This window comes from Microtus pennsylvanicus, chromosome 4 (genome assembly GCF_037038515.1).
Source record: "Microtus pennsylvanicus isolate mMicPen1 chromosome 4, mMicPen1.hap1, whole genome shotgun sequence".
Classification (NCBI taxonomy): Eukaryota; Metazoa; Chordata; class Mammalia; order Rodentia; family Cricetidae; genus Microtus; species Microtus pennsylvanicus.
Window position 1 is genome coordinate 119,607,639 of NC_134582.1, and position 16,706 is coordinate 119,624,344.

The window sequence follows — 16,706 nt, forward strand, 5'->3', positions numbered from 1 at the left end:
GAGCACCCTGAAATTGCTCTACCTGACCCGTGGGTTAGATACATACACTCAGATTTTCTGGAATGAATTTTACCTATTGGAAGTTGCGAGCGCTGCTCTTAGCATCCAAACAGCCCGGTAGTGTTTTAGCAAGCTCACATAGATGATCTGGCACCACCCCAAGGTGGAGAGCTGGGCATCTCCAGCTTAAAAATGCCCTTTTGCTTGACACACAACTCTCACTCTAAGAAGATGCAGATTCTACTGCTAATGGGGTAGAAATCTGTTTATCTTGTAGAAGGCAGTCTCCAAGATGCCTCACCATGGTTAACAGACTTTCCCGCGGATGTGTAAACAATTTAAATGAGGCTGAAGCTGACATTAATTTTTTTCAAATAAATTGTCTCCTAAAGCACACCATGATGTTCATTAAAAAAAAATTGAAGACTGAGCAACTAAAATTTTTGAGTAAAAAACTAATTATGACAACTTAAAAAGTACTATTTAATGAATAATACCCTTTTAAACGTTGTAAAATATGTAAATAATTTTAGAAGATTTTTTACATTTTTATATTTAATTTTAGAAGTCTAGAACAGATGCTTGCTTGAAGGGGCTTAGACGGCCATACTTACGATTGCTAAATTGGGAAAAGTCATCTTTTCCAAAAAATGCCTATTGTATGAACAACATGAAGGTGACCACTGACCTTCATTCCTCCCGTTTACCCTAGTGACAGCCTGTCCCTCTCTGTGTTATGTGCTTATATTTTGTTTCCAGGAAGGAAATGGAAATGGCTTTAGGACACATGTGCATAGGTTGAACTAACTTCCCAGCCAAGTCCTTATACGGGGCTAGAGCTTTATACCTAGCAGCAAGTGGGTGCCTTTGGAATTAACAAAGGAAGCAAGAATCAGATCAAATCTATGAATGAAAGGCAACGTGACAGTACACACGGTAAAGGATTAGGGGAAAGTACCAGACACTGACAAAGTGAAGGCCTCAGTAAAGCCTGGAGGAGACTGTAATTCCTTAGGGGTGTCCTCATGAAGATACTGAAACTTCCCTTGTTGGGTAGAGAATTAGTCATCATTTTAACACATTCCCTTACATTCCTATAGAATGTAAAAATTTCTCCCTGTCTCTTACAAGCATGACCGGTTAAATAGAATATTTTCATAGTTTATTTTTGCAAGAGTGAATTTAATTGGGCATAATGGAGATACAATCAAAACTGTGACTTTCAGAAACATTAATTAGTGTAAAAGTAAAGTAGTGCATTCAGAGACTGAATTCCAAGTAGAGTAAACTCTGTGACTTCCTGCTTCTCCCATGAGGCCATCAGGACATATCATTCCCATCCTGTGCCGGGCCAGACGCACGTACGTTTACAAAGCAGGCAAAAGTCCGTATCATAGCTGGGGAAGGGGCAGGGCTCCAAAGATGTTGTGAATGAAAGGCATTTGCACTCCTGAGCATGTACTGATGGGAAAAATTGTCTCGGCTTTGTATGTAAGACGGACTATCCATGAGATCGGAATAATACAGATACTGTTTGATTTTTTTAAAAAGATGAACAGAGTGACAGAGGTCAGAGACCTTCAGATGGGGAAGTAGGGAAGGGAAGAAAAGCATGACTTGAAACTCTCCATATTTGTGCTGTAGGTTTGGTCACTATATCTGAAGAGAAAAAAAATCAGTCTGACCTGATGGAAATATCCGTAGAATATCAGCTGTTTGAGAGACGGAGACAAAAGGATTACTAGAGCAGGGCTTGCCTGCTCCACAGTGTGAATTCAAGGGTGGTCTGGGAATCTTGATGAGGCCATTTCAAAAACCTTAAACAACGTTAAAAAAGAAAAGTAAGAAAAGGGTTGAGGATACCGCAGTGGTAGAGGGCTTACCGGGCAATCATAGTGCCGAGAGTGCGCTCCCCAAACACTGAACAGGGGCTTCTTAACTGTGACTGTCTGTATCTATTAGGGGATCCCCAGTGCCTAGTTTTGTGCTTCTTTTCTAGTGTACACATCTCCCAATTCCTGCATTCCTGCTGTGGCTGGAGGCAAGGTGGAAAGCAGGGAAGAGAGGAGGCTCTTAGGGGCAGGAGGGTATGAACTCAGATCTGATTTCATGGCCACTAAGCATGAGAGCTCTGGGCCTTCTAAGCCTTCCTGTCCCTTCCCCCAATAGCTGAACTTCCTGGTATGTACTAAAGAAAAGGTGGTCATCAGAAGTGAGTTCCTTCTCTTTTGGCTAGGCATGAAAACTGATTGCTAGCTATAGGGTTTGGGATTAAGTGGGGGGATCCTGACTTTCAGCAACTTTTGTTTCTATTGAGAGAAGGTTCTGGTAGCATGAGTGGGGACCCTTGCCGTGGTCTACTGTCATGCATACCAATCTCGGGAGCACTGAGTAGGGGGCTGGAGTGGGGGTGTGGTGGAAAAAAAAAAGTCAGCATGTCCAAATTCATGTGGTATTAACCCTCAGTCTGTAAATGCTCTAAGTCGAAGGCGACTTCACGTGCTCCATTGTCAACTTTGCTCTTGATACTTACGGCAGATGAAGCAGTAAAAAGAAACGCACTCTGCCGATCCAATGGCAGATAAGAAGCCAATTTGGGCCCGGGGCTGTGCAGTTCCTCTAGTAGGAGCTTATTATGTCACAGCTGAAGAGCTCTGCTCTCCCCTCTCACCCCCATCCTCATAAGTGATGGACTACTGGAGGGTGAACCTCTTCTCAGCCACCCTCATCTGCCCATGTCTCCCACAAACCAGTCTGTGTGGGGGGCCTGTTCCCGAATGCTAGGGGCTCAGCCTCCCTGGCACTCTGGGCTATTTCCTCACACGCCCACCGTCTCCACCTCCTTTTCTACTTCTGTCTCCTATGCTTTCAAGCCACACTCCTTCATTTCTCGCCATGGAGTTCCCTTCGTTGCGTTTAGCGGCGAAACCAATGGTTTAAAGTGAAGTTTGTAATTAGACAGGGCTTTCAGCTTGGAGATCAGGAGATGGTAACTAGGTTTTGACCTTCTGGTTTTTCTAGAGAATTCAAACGGAGTCTGACAAATCTAGTCAACAGTAATTGCAATACCGCCTTCTAATTATATGGGCAAAGAATATTCTCACGCACAGCCAAAGAGCCTGTTTTGTTTGTTTGGGCGTCTTTAACAATGTATCACCTCCCCCACAGAAAACGAATTCACATTTCCTTTCATTGTTTCCTCGAGTTACTCTGTAAAATGCCACTTTTTGAAAAGTACGAGTGAGTTGTTGCCTGATAGGTGCTTTGAGTTCAGATGTTCATCTTCATCTACGATTTCGCGTGCAGACAGTTCTGTTCAAAAGGATGAGTTGCCTCTTCTTCATGCATTTCTCTCTCAAAAAGCAATGAATTTTCCATTGAAACTGAAAAACTGAAGTTCAGTTACTACATGATGTGATAGGTAAGGCCTTGCAAATGTTTTATTTGTTGAAATTTAAACTTTCACTCTTGAAAATAACTGTTAGTACTGAGACAGCTAATGAAGGAAAGTGTCTTCCTGGTGGTTTTTAGTCAATGTTCAGCTTTGTCGCCATATGAGTGTGCTGCGTACAAGGACTGGAAGGGCTCCAGGATTAGCAGGGGAGCGTGCGTGCATTTATGTCTAGTGTTTGTGTGTTTATATCTTTATATATGCAAATGTGTGTATGTCTGTGTATATCTGTGTATGTCTGCGTGTCTGTATGTGTTTGTGATTACTTGTTTGTATATCTGTCTACATACAATTGTCTGTATGTGTGTATGTATTTGTATACATATGTAAACATAATATTTGTTTTAGTAGCCCTATTTGTAAAAACAATAATGAGATGAAACATTAAAACTGCTCACTTCACAAGAGCCTGTGGCTGCCTATGTTTATTAGAGGGTTGTGGGCGCCTGGGTTTGTTTGCGCTCCTTTTCTAGGGTATGTCTAGCTCACATTGCCCAACTCCTGCATTCCTACCATGGCTGGAGACAGGGTGGGGAGCAGAAAAGGGAGCAGACTCCTAGGGGCAGGAGCGTCCATCTGGCTTTAGGTCATCTCTGTGCATGTGGGCTTGGGGCTGGAGCCCTTTGGTCTGCCACCTTTCTTACCCTTCCCCTCCTTTGAGCACCTGGTGGTGGCAGGTGGAGAAGAGCCGGAATGTCAGAATGGAATCCTGTTTATCCCTGCTAGCCCAAACACAGCCATTAAGGAGTTCTTACGGTATACACTGTTTCTGTCTGTAGTGGCTAACTTCTCCTAACTTTATCAAAGCCACCTTCCCTGCCCGATTCAAGTCATGTAAGGGCTTTCTGACCGGCGTGCTGGAGCAAGTTAAAGAAAAGTTACAAACTACCTGACTTTGTCTTGTTATCAGGGTGGGAACAACTTTGCTTTGTGATTTTCCTCGGTTGTTAAGAGTGGGACTCCAGAAGTCCGACACGGGAGGAAAGCCACCAAGCAGTTATGGCTGGACTCCTGAAAACACGTACCAGGCTGCGAAAGCAAACAGTAAGAGAAGTGAGAGAGAGAGAAAAGGGGGGAAAAAAGAGACACGGCCTACCTCAGGCCATAGGCACATTGCAGATACATTACAGAATTAAAGGAAAGTAATTAAATCAGAATCTTCCCAAAACGGATGGCAAATGGAAATAATCAATGATTTGGAGCATGAGCAGCACCTCCTTGGGTGGAAACAGAAAGCAAGAACACCAAGAAAATTAATTTTAATGGATTTAAATTTCATCAAAAATTGAAACTTTATCTGAAGACAATAGTAAATAAATAGAGAATAGTCTACCGAGAGGAAACTATTCTTAAAATGTGCATTTAAAGTTGAACAAGTGTCCAAGATATACACATGACATGTGCCAGTCAAAAATAGATTATATATAAAAAGTAGTCAAAACATTTGCAAATATACTTCAATGAAGTATATTTAAAAAATGGTCAACAGCTTTCCTGACCAGGGAATTATGAAGCAAAATCAACCGAATTGGTTTAAAGAAGACTAACACCAACACCAAAGTTGGAGAAAGTGTCTTGTGAGTGGCCAGCCCTTTCTAGTGCTCTTGCTGAGGGTACAAAAAATACGCTACAGTCTCTTTGGAAAAGGTCTGGCCATTTTAGGTCAAATGGAACATGCGCTTAGTTTCTCATTCTGTGTTTTCATCTTTCAAAAACTTAACCAAAAGAATTGAATGAATATGTCCCCAAAGAGGATAATATTGCTCATATTTTTAATACAAAAATAAAGAGGAGTCATGGTAATTCCATGTCCCATAAGATAGGCTGACTATTCCAGCAAACACAAGCAACCATGTTCTGAAAGGGTTCTGAGAGTGTTTCAGAAACATCAGAAAAGGGAGCTTTTCATGCCTGATTACTTCCTACAAAACTCAAAGCCCAAGTCTACAAGAGACACAGCTCATATTTGGTGAACTGAACTACCGGGCCTGCTCCTTATGGTGGTCAGGCTGCCAACTGACTTGGAAGGGGCCCGAGGGACCTCTCCAAGGGTTCAGCATGTTCTGTGTCTGGATGGAGATTCGTTTGCACTGAGAGTAGCCAGTGTCCCCATCAGATGACTGGCACACTGAAAGCCTGTGCATTTAACTTCCTACAAATGCCCACTTGCCCCCGCAGAATAATGAACATAGGCTGAATCCTGGCTGATGAAGCGAGAACTGCTGTGTTTAAAGGGGACATGCTTTGACATTCAGAAAGAAGGACTGGGAAGATGCCTTAGTCAGTAAGTGCTTGCTGTGCAAACGCGAGGACCTGAGTTCAAATCCTAAGCATACATGTATAAAGACTAACTGCTGTGACTCATGCCTGTAATCTCACCTTTAGGGAGGTTGAATAGGAGGCTCATTGGGGCTTGCTGACCAACTAGTCTAACATAACAGGTGAGCTCCAGATTTGGCAAGAGACCCTGTCTCAAATAATAACATTGAGTGTGCTTGAGGAAGGCGTTAAAAGTTGACTTTTAATTTTCATATATATGTAAACACACAAAGACAATAAGCATGTATGCCTCCCCGACACACACACATTTTTGAGAAAGAATTCAACATTTGCCAGGCATGGTGATTTTAAGAGGTAGCAATAAGAGTATTGCTACACATTGGCATATACTTGTAAATGACTAAGTTATAGCTCTGTTTGCTGGTAAGTACTTTTAGTCTTGTTTTAACATGTTTTATATGTTTTAAAAAATGAAGTATCAATAATGCCTTCTAAAAAGTTAGCAAACACTGGGAATTTTCCAAAGAAATTAAATTCTATAAAATAGATAGAGCAAATTGTCTCTGGGTGTTAAACAGGTACACATGCTCAATATACTTTAAAAAAAATCAGGACTTGAGAAGAGATGGTTCAGTGATTGAGAGCACTATTGCTTCTGCAGTGGACCACTTACATTCTCGGTACTCACGTTACAGGCATTCTATAAATGTATCTGACTCCAGCTCCAGGGTAACTGATCCTCTCTCTTTCAGTGTCTGTTGGCATCTTCCCTTATGTGCACACACTCACACTTAGGCACACGCTCATACACATAACTTTAAAATTTTAAAAATAAACAGAAGATAAGCAAACATATGTATATATTCTGACAATGCCTAGAACATGTAAAGACTTGTATCACATTGTACTGTACTGTGCTGCTGGGTAGGTGTTGCATACATCTGTTGTCTGTCCCATATATTCTTATCAGAATCTATGTTTTCAATTATGCCTGGGCTCTTCTAGCTTCTGTATTCGTTCTTCTTGAATGAATGAAACCATAAATGACTGTGTGTACACGTGGACAGTGAGTTCATTTGTAGGTTAATACAAGACTTCAGAGTTTTGTCTGTCATTAAGACTCAGGTAGGATAAAACTGCATTTTTCAATCCATTTGTGATTTTACTTCATTTGCTCCCCTTCCTTTCTTCCACACAGAATTTATGTTTTTGAAGTTTTATAGTATCTATTTAGTGGAGGAAGAGCACATATATGCAACAGCACTTGTCCTTTGAGGTCAAAGGACAACTTGCAGGAGCTGATCCTCAGGTGTGCAATTCAGCATGTGTTGTTTGTCTATAAGCACCTTTAGTAACTGAACTATTTTGCTGTCCCCAGGGTGTTCACTTCCAGGGGCATCCAGGTGACAGACTTCCCTCCCTGCCTGCTCATCTTGTGTGATCCATTATAGTTCATATTCTGTTTTCTAGAACTTGCTGAAAGCTGGTGTTTGTTGAAGAGTCCTTATTTTTTTATCCCTGTTATGTCTTCCTTCTGGAATGATGTGTTTTTATTGTAATGGAATTTAGAGAAGAGTGACACAAAAATCACCATTCTTGTCTTTCAGATTAAATACGATAAAATGAGTTTCACTTAGAAATAAATTCAAAGCCCCCAGAAATGTATTTGTTTGTGGTTTTAGTTTTATTGTGCAAATGATAGACAGATTTTCTTCTTGGACATCTGTTTTATTGTTGTTGGGATAAGAAGGTCTGTTTAAGGTGAAAGAAAGAAACACCAAACAGAAGATGACAAGATGGAATATGAGAGAAATAACAAGAAGTAGACAGAATGAAAAGAATTACTTTTAACTATGGTTAGTATTTTAAGAGGGACCTGAAATGAACTTCCTGGACCCAATGATGTTACATTAATGATTCCTCATGAACATACATGAACCAAATTTTTGTGATCCTTTTCTTGGAACAAAAATGTTTGCACCTGAATAAAAGAGCTAGTCAACCTTGCTCAGTTCAAAAGATCAAGTTTCTCATTTCTACAACATATAAGCATAAAATCAAATGACTCAGAAGTTTGCACCGTCTATCTAGCAACACATTTCTACCTGTAAATATGTCCATTCCTCTTATTCAAAATCATCAGGAATGTTTAAAGAAAAGCATATTTTTTATTGTAAGATAAATATCTACTTGTATCTTTGGGAAATAACAATGACCAAAGCTACATATATGTGAGGAGTGGTGTGGGCAAGCCAACACTGTCTTAGATGAGGACATGTCAAGGGTCACAGGATGGGGAATGATGGGCAGAGATCTTGAAGAAAACCACCTTAGACAGAGCAATATAAAAGTTCTCTTCATTGAGGTGACATTTGTGTAAAACAAAATGTGAGGTGTCAGATAAAATCGAAGCATGTTATTATCTGGCAGGAAGTATGTGCAGGATGTAACACCAAGTGATAAAAAGTTCCTCTTTTGCCCTTTACTTTAAAAGATTGTTATGGATTTCATACCCATCAAGTATGTACATACAATCGGTATGTTACATTGATTGATTGATAGCAACTTCAGCTACAAGCTTTAAAGAGGTCATGAAGACATCAATGAGACTTCTTAGAAAAAATAAATTCTCTAAAATATGTCAAAAGTGTGCATTTGGAAGAATCTTTTGTTTTAATGTGTTGCAGTTGTCCATGGGTCTGAAGTAAGAGATATCCCCTGTCAAGATCTCCTGGAGAGTTCAAAGAACTTCAAAGTCCCCTTGTCTCCTATGTATTTCTACCCTACTCTTGTTTGCCATTTTGCTGATCTAATAAAGTGCACAAAACATTCCAATCCACACAGGGACTCCTGTAGAAGATTCACCTTCCCAGAAGGACTGACGTATTCTTCCTAGAATATCCTCCAAGATTCACTTCCTGTGTAAGTTTGGGTGAATGGACCAACCACAAGCTGGGCCCTTTGTCTACACTGATGAAATGTACACTTCAGTCTGTTCTGTTTTTACTAAATGTTCCTGCTGCTCCCTTGTCACTGAGCACAAACAGGACACCTTTGCAGTCCTCTGTCCTCCATGGCATAAAAATGCAGTCGGTCTGAAGTTGCCTGGTCATTTCCAAATCAGAGGCAAAGTTTGCATTCCAGGAGTTAATCTGATAGTGAGTTTTGGCTCTGCTTCATTGTCCCAGGATTCCTTGGCATGACTGAGATGAAAGATTTAGGCTCATTTCCCAGAAGGAGTTTCACAGGAGCAGACGGAGTGACTTTATCGTTTCCTATTTATTGTTAAAGAATTCAAGGCTAGTATATGTGGTCCGGCATTGAGCACACGCCTGTCTTCACCATTTGTATATGGAGCTTAAACACAAGATTTTAAACTGGTGTCATTATTTATTGTCATTTGGTGTCATTAAAAGGAAATAAACGTGGTTTGGGGGACTGGTCTCTGATTTAACCACCTCCCTCAACACAGACCCAGTTTTTCACATTTCTGAATTTCTGATAGAGACTTACTTACCTGATAGGAATTCATGAGGATTAAATGGGATAATAAGATGACTTAGCTAATCATTATCATTCTACCAAATACGAATCTTTTGTAGGGTAGGGGGACAGGACAGGCTACAGAGATAGCTCCGTGGCTAAGAGCTTTCTCTGCAAGCACCAGGATTTTACTTTGAATCTCTTGCACATATATTAAAGCCAAGTATGACTGCTTGTGCCTATGACCTTAGCATCAGTAGGTGAAGACAGGTGGATCCGGAACACTTACTGGCCAGCCAACTTAGACCCAAAAAGGAGCTTTTCAGTTCAATAAGAGACGTTGTATCAAGGTGACAAGGTGAAAAGATAATAGAAGAAATCATCTAGTACCTTCCTCTGGCTGCTGCACCTGCACACTGACATGACACACTCACACACAGCACATGCATGCATACACACACACACTGAGAGAGGGGGGAAGGAGAGAGAGACAGAAAGAGAGAGAGGCAGGCAGAGACAGAGACACAAAGAGACAGAAAGAGAAGAGTATGATCTAAGGATGAGAGGGAGAAACACAGGTGGGGGAGGGTAGAGATTGGAGGAAAACGCAAAAGATAAAAAAGGACAGTGATAAATGCTGAATTATCCTACTGGAAGATCTCTGAGATATGTTTTTCCTACTTTGATGACAAGTGGCAGTAAGGGGCATGGGAGAAAGAAAGCAGGGGCAGTTGTTAAAGGCTGGGTACTGGGTTTTTTTTGGTTTTTGGTTTTTTTTTTTGTTTTACATTTCTGTGTCTTCTTTGTTATAAATATACCAGATAATCTCTTGTCTTTCAAACAACTAACAGACATAGGAATATTGATGTGTCCCTCTTTGCACTGGTCCCAGTTGACTGGAACTCTTGTTGCGTGGTTCTACTTGCTGCAGTTCCCCCAGATCTCCATTGAATCTAGAACTTGTTTATCCCACCTGATCACAGATACAAATTTCCCTCGATGAGTTCTTGGTTTCTCAGCATGAAAAGCTTTGGATGGGAGTAGGGATGCACACAAAGACACATTCGCAAGTTTAGACATGCACACAGAGACACACAAATGGAGACATACACACATTGCGGGGACTGCTGGCTATTGCAATGTGTTCTGTGGGATGCTGGAATTTGTAGCTGAGTAAAGGCAAATTATGGACTGAAGGAAAGTCTTCGGATTTACTTTCCAAATAAGGCCTTATGTTTTTGTGATTAGCAGGTTCATAAACACAGGCTATGTCCTAATACTGCTTCTAGGCATTACTTTTAGGAACTGACAAACTAAGAAATATTTTTGTTAAAATCGCTCAGATACTGTGCAATTGAGAGAAAAATCCTCTTGTTGGTGTGATATTTTTCACTGCTTACAAAGGTTATCTTGTTCAAATGCTTGGTCTCATTAGGAGTTAAAACCTAGAACTGTCTGATGCCTTCAACCCAAAAGGATACTTCTCAAAACTAGCCTGTTGTCATGGCAGCGTGAAAATGTTAAGGTGTGACTGAGCCTCTGCGGAACTGCGCACCTCACCACAATGACTTCAGTGTCTGTGGTAAGATATCACAAGTCAGTCTCAAGAGTCAGAAAGCCTCACCAGGTGGAGGAGTAGAGAGATCCTTTCTTAAATCACTAAGGTAAAACATTTCATGGCAGAGCACAAGAAAGCACAGGGCTCTGAAAAGCTGTCATCTCAAAAATCGAAAATTGCAAAGGCCTTTTCGTGTCCTAGGGAAAATAACACGGAGGACACGTTAGGCACTGTGGTTTTCCTGAATAGTCTCACAGGCATCACAAACCACACGTTAGGAAAATCTTTACACATATATAGAAATAATCAGCTTCAGATTTAAAAGGGAGTGTTGCAACCACATGTTTGCATAGCTGGCAATCCAGGAATATGTCTAGAGCATTTTTTTTTAAATACCTAAATTAGATCTATGCGGAGCATGGACACAGCAGATAGCTGGCAATACGGAGTTAGCTGAAAGGAAGAAGAAAAAAAAGGAACTGTCTTTCTAAGTTCTGCCCCTCCCCCCAGAGAAAAATGACTGTTGTGTTTCTAGTGACAGAGCTGTACACAGTGAACGCCTGAATCACTTCACAGATAATGAGACATTCTGTTTCGTTGTTCACTATTTAAAAATTAAAAACTAACAATTACAGATGGAAACTTCATTCTGAGATATAGGGATGGAAAATCTTTTTTTTTCTTCCCCATAGCTTTCTAATCTCTGAGCAGACTGCACTTCAGCTGGCTGTTAAAAGGAGGTGGGTGCATTCACAAAGAACAAGGCAGGAGCCAACTGTCTGAGTCTGAGCTTGAGTCTTCCCCATTTGCTGCCTTCAGAAGCCGGCTTTATCTGTATGTACAAAGAGGCCAAAGCCATGACATGCTGCGGTTTCATGTTCTAAGACAGCATCCAACGGTAACAGTCACCATGCCCCTCCCCCCCAAATGATGTATTGGGTGGAGATTGATCTGACCAAGAAAGCCAATGATTGGCAAGAGATGTCACACATCTAGATTCACAGACCGGAAAGCCTTTCTGTTTGAGTCATCTGAGCTCGGAGTGGGTGAATTAGTTACTCTCTGCCAATTATTGAATGCAGAGTAGTTAATATTTCAGAGTTAAAAGCATTGTTCTATAACCATTATCTTAGTTATTACTACTATTAGTGTTCAATAGCTGAAATATTTCAGTGATGTATATAGAAATTTATAAAGTGCTTAATTTATGTTCACTTATTTTGTTTGTTTGTTTAATTGATTTTGATTAGCAATTATCACAGCCCCAAAGTTTTAGTAGACAAAGATGAACTTCAGATTAGCCCTGTTTATAATTAAAAAAGAAAAAAAATCAAAAAGCAGGATGTAAATCAAACTTTGTAAATTGCTGAAAAGTTTACTTAATATTGCATTTACGCATTGTGCACACACATATATGTAACAACAGCAACAATAAGGAAAAGAGGTTATTAATTCGAAAGGGCTTTGCGGAGCACAAAAAGATTTAAGGGAGGAAATGAAAAGAGAGATGTAATATATTTTAATTACATTTTTTTTAAGTTTATCTAAACCAAGAAGCTGTTTCAGTTAACTGCAGGGGCATTAGCATTCCGTGCTGAGAGGTTTATAGCTGGACTCCAACACCAGAACCCACACCCTTTAAAAATGTTAAACATATCTTCTGTAGCTTAAAAGAGTCATTTGACCCTAACACTTGGGAAAAGCCTAAAATATTTTGCAATATTTTAAAAATAGCTTATCAAGAAATTCTTTCTTATTTGGTAGAATGGGTAAATTCAAAATCTGAAAACATTAACCTTCATATTGCTTTCTTTTTTCCTCTCCAAAGAAAATGTATTATTTGGGAAACGAACATAGTTGTCTTGTGATGACCTTTCTTTCTCTCTCTCTCTCTCTCTCTCTCTCTCTCTCTCTCTCTCTCTCTCTCTCTCTTTCTTTCTTTCTTTCTTTTCTAAATGAGCCAACAAAAAAAGAATAAAATATATGATCCTCTCTGGTCTGCCTGAGGCTGAGTCATTTCCTGTTTCAATAACAAGAATGTCATCAGCTAAACTCCAAGCAGCACAGTTTGTCACTGTGTGTGGCTTTATTTGTACATGTTGCTAGAAGGTTCTTAAGGAAAATACACTCATCGTTTTAATACCAAAAAGGAAACTTACAGCGAACAGCTTTGGCTCTGCCTGCTGCTTGTGTATTATTTATGCTATAACTAATAGGAGGGAGGACGAATGTTTGCCCAGTCACACTCATGACACTAATTCTGCCTTGGGAATTCATAATTTACTCAGGTCACCAAGGTGTTCACGCCAGTGCAGAGTGTTTTCCCATGTGCTGAGCTCTGTGCCCCAGTGCAGGAGAACATCGGAATTGAGACAGGAAAGGCCTGGAAGCTGCCTGGTTTTGCCCGAGTGACTATTTAACCTCTCCTGCTTCCACCCCACTTGCACACAGCAGCCACACTCCTCTCTGATTTCTTCATCGAAAGGTTCTGAGATTCTTTTCCTAGAATCACAAAAGGGAGTTGGCATTGTTGACTTGGTCAGAGGCTCAGGGTGCACAGAGTTCTCCGAGCTGAGAACGTGGTCCTCCTGAGACCCACCAAGCTGACTGTAAATGATTCATCGGCATGAGTCATCGTCTTCAAGCCAAGATGGCTATCTATTGTCTTCTCACCGCTACTATTTTTCCAAGCTGTTGTTGAGCTGTTGGAGATTCCAAACCACGTCCCTGTTTCTACCATCCAGGAAACGTTGTTCAGGGCTCAGACAACATCCCTGCAGAGAGTGGAACTGGCAGGATTTAGCCTTCTAATCAGACCTGTTTAATGTCATCCTCAGCAGGCTTGGGTTAGATTCTCAGTAGCTGGGGAGGCATTTCAGGGATCTGCTAGGTCTTACCTGAAAGAAGCTATCCTGGTGACTCAAGGGATATTCCCCTAGAGTCAGAATGAAAAAGTATCCTATTAGACAGAAGAGGGACTTTCCTGCTGCAAAGGGAACCTTAAACCAAAAGACTTATGCTTTTCTCCCAGTTTAGAAACCTTATTGCCTGTAACACAGAAGCATACGGATCTTAATGATCAGTCTTTCAAAATCCTCATAGAGAATTGTATTATGACTCTATCTCTCCCTCCAGTGTATCTTAAAAATTCATCACAATCTAACGATACAGGCATCGTTGGGTTGCAATAATTAACATCTTATTTGCATTCAGCATGACTCTAAGTTCTACATAAGTGTCTAAGACGGTGATAGGCAGTGTGGAATTGCTAAGTAAATGTTTGCCATAGGTTATAAAATATGAATAAAACAGGCATGGCTGCTTTCCTGTACTTTCAGTCCAGGGTTATATTCTGGGTGAGTAGCATGTGACCACTTCTGAATCAGTTACAACCGTAACTGTCAGTCTCATGCACTGAGATCCTGTGTACCTATGACTCCTTCATGAGTTGCTAGGCTTCAGTTCCATAAACACCACTGAAGAATTTGTTGCTATGTAACTTTCAACACCCTTGGATATGTTCTGTATGCTACTGGAAGCCTCAAGATCCTAGGGCAGAGAGATGGCCCTATTGGGAAAAGTTCCTCCTCAGGAGATGGCCTACCATGTGTCCATGATCTGTCATAGTCAGATCAGTTCCAATCATGCTCCCTCTACTTGGAATGGAGAAATAGGTTTGAATTAGTGTCGTGATTTCAGTCCATTTAGAGATGGTGTGGTCCCTCTCCAGCAATCAAAAACAGTTTGTATCTCTGGGTCCCATGAAGAATAGAAAAAAAAATACAAACTTTACCATGAATATACTTTGATTTACCAAAAGTTTATGGGCTGAGTATCAGCCAGGCTACTCATTTCCTGCTTTGCCTCACACAGAACCAGTTCAATCCTGTAATTATCTTCACTTTGTCCTAGCCCTCCAGGCCCTCAGCTTGGTGGTCAGAGTTCTGCAGCCAGAGAACTGACCTCTGCCATACATTGATTGTTGCCTGTGCGTTAAGATAAGGGAGTCCAAAGACTTTTTAAATCCTGAGCTTCAAAACTCTATTAACTTCAGTCTTAAGTCTGCTTATCCATGGTAACCTAGAACTCATGGCATGTCTCCCTGCCAGCGTAGACCACTGCAAAGAGTTTCACGCAGCTCTTCCCTTGCCTCTACTTCCCGTGGCCTCTGCTTGTCTTCTGGTTACTGCTCTGTGTTCTTCCCTCAACTCCAATTCTACTCTGCCTCTCTCAACTACTTTGCAGCCATCCTGGACTCAATTGATCTCTTTCTCCTCTGCACCCATGATTCCGCTATCAGCTTGAAAATGACAATTGGATCTATATTTTTTAGTAATGTGTCTGACAGTCAAACGTGACAATTTTTCTCCTGCCCGGCACACAGATACGCACATAAAACCGGAAGGAACTTTCTAGCTATGGTGCTGTGGATAAGCGAGCCAGCTCCTTGCTGAGCCTCCTTTGCTTTATGTGTGACCTGAGAGCTCCAGCCTACCTGACAGAATTGCGAAGGATGAAGGAGCAAGCACACGAAGAAACCCTTGTGGGGCGCTTCTACGAGCAGGTCTGCTGGAGAGACCTCTTCGAAACCCCTCAAGATCACAGAGGCAAAGGGCTCGTTAGGTCTCTCAGAGGAGACAGCCTTACACCAGGCACTATTATTAGTATCTCTGATTTGGGGTTCTGAACTCATATGTTTGACAGAGGCTTCATGTCCTCTGTGTCACTCAATAGTGACAAACCAAAAGAAAAAGATCCTGGCAGATGATCAACAGCCTTTCCTGCTGCTGTGGTCATAAACCCCATGGCTATTTTAGGGCCAGTATTGTTCAAGCTGGATTTAGTTTTCCTTTGCTGTCTATTTTGGCGTTGACTTGCTCTAAGAGGGCAGGCTCCACATGGCGTGTCAGGCCAGTGGCTCTCCCACTGTCTTTGTCCGGCTTTACTAAGGGAAAGATACCACCAATGAGAAAATAAAAGACTGAAAGATCTTGAAAAAGATCTCATCCTCCATTCAGAATCTTAAAAACACTTTTTAAACAAAACGGCATGCTATCGTAGGAAATGCTTTTTCTTTTTACTTGTGAAATTAAAGAAAGTCCCAGATGTCTAATAGTGTGCATTATTAGAGTAAAAATCCATCTTTAGATGTTCATGGAGCTCTCAGTGTATATACATACACACACACACACACACACACACACACACACTATATATATATATCCTCTTATGTCTATATGTTTTTATTTGTATGTATGTGTGTGTTGCTGTGTATGATGTATCTATGTTGGTCTATATGTCTGGATGTGTCTATGGGTGTCTGTGAAGTCACTACTTACCTATGTATTTGTTGTAAACATCCATAGACAGCTGTCTATGCCTGTGTCGATGCTTCTGTGTGTCCCTGTACACATGTGTGTTTGTGTATAAGGCATGCTTGTGTGTGGGAGTGATCATGTGTATGGCATGTGATTGGTTTTTTTCATGTGTCCATCTGTTTTCTGTGTGGGTTGAGTTCTTTCCTTCTTTTCCTCTCCTTTTTATTTTTTATTTTTTGAATCCCACGAAAGAGTGTCTCCTACTTGCTGAAGAATTCTGTCAAGAAGGGGAAACCACAATGCAAATGTGAGGATTAATGTCTTTGAAATGTTTGATGTTATTTTTATCAGCTATTGTTCTCCAGTGTGAGCGTCCCTGTCAAGCGGCAGCAGGCCCTACTATCCTGTTACAGGGAGAGCCACGCTGCATTTTCTTTACATTTTTTGCTTTGCTTATCAAACTAAGTCAACAGTGTAAACCAGACAAAAAGATAGTTTGTCACTTTACTGCAGAGGTCTCTACAGAAGTTCTAGAATCGTCTGTGTCTCTGTCCCTAGGAAGCTCAGCCTAGGATCATGGAGCAGACGAGAGACCAACATAAGGACCTTTGACTGA

At 41.0% G+C, this 16,706-nt stretch overlaps 1 long non-coding RNA gene across 1 annotated transcript; it reads left to right on the forward strand.

The window, feature by feature from the left end:
* The first annotated feature begins 3,222 nt into the window (after nucleotides 1-3,222).
* Nucleotides 3,223-13,148, forward strand: LOC142848917 (uncharacterized). The gene is made up of 3 exons (XR_012910489.1): nucleotides 3,223-3,421; nucleotides 11,465-11,670; nucleotides 13,061-13,148. It is a non-coding gene; the product is annotated as an uncharacterized LOC142848917 (long non-coding RNA).
* The last annotated feature ends 3,558 nt before the right edge of the window (nucleotides 13,149-16,706 follow it).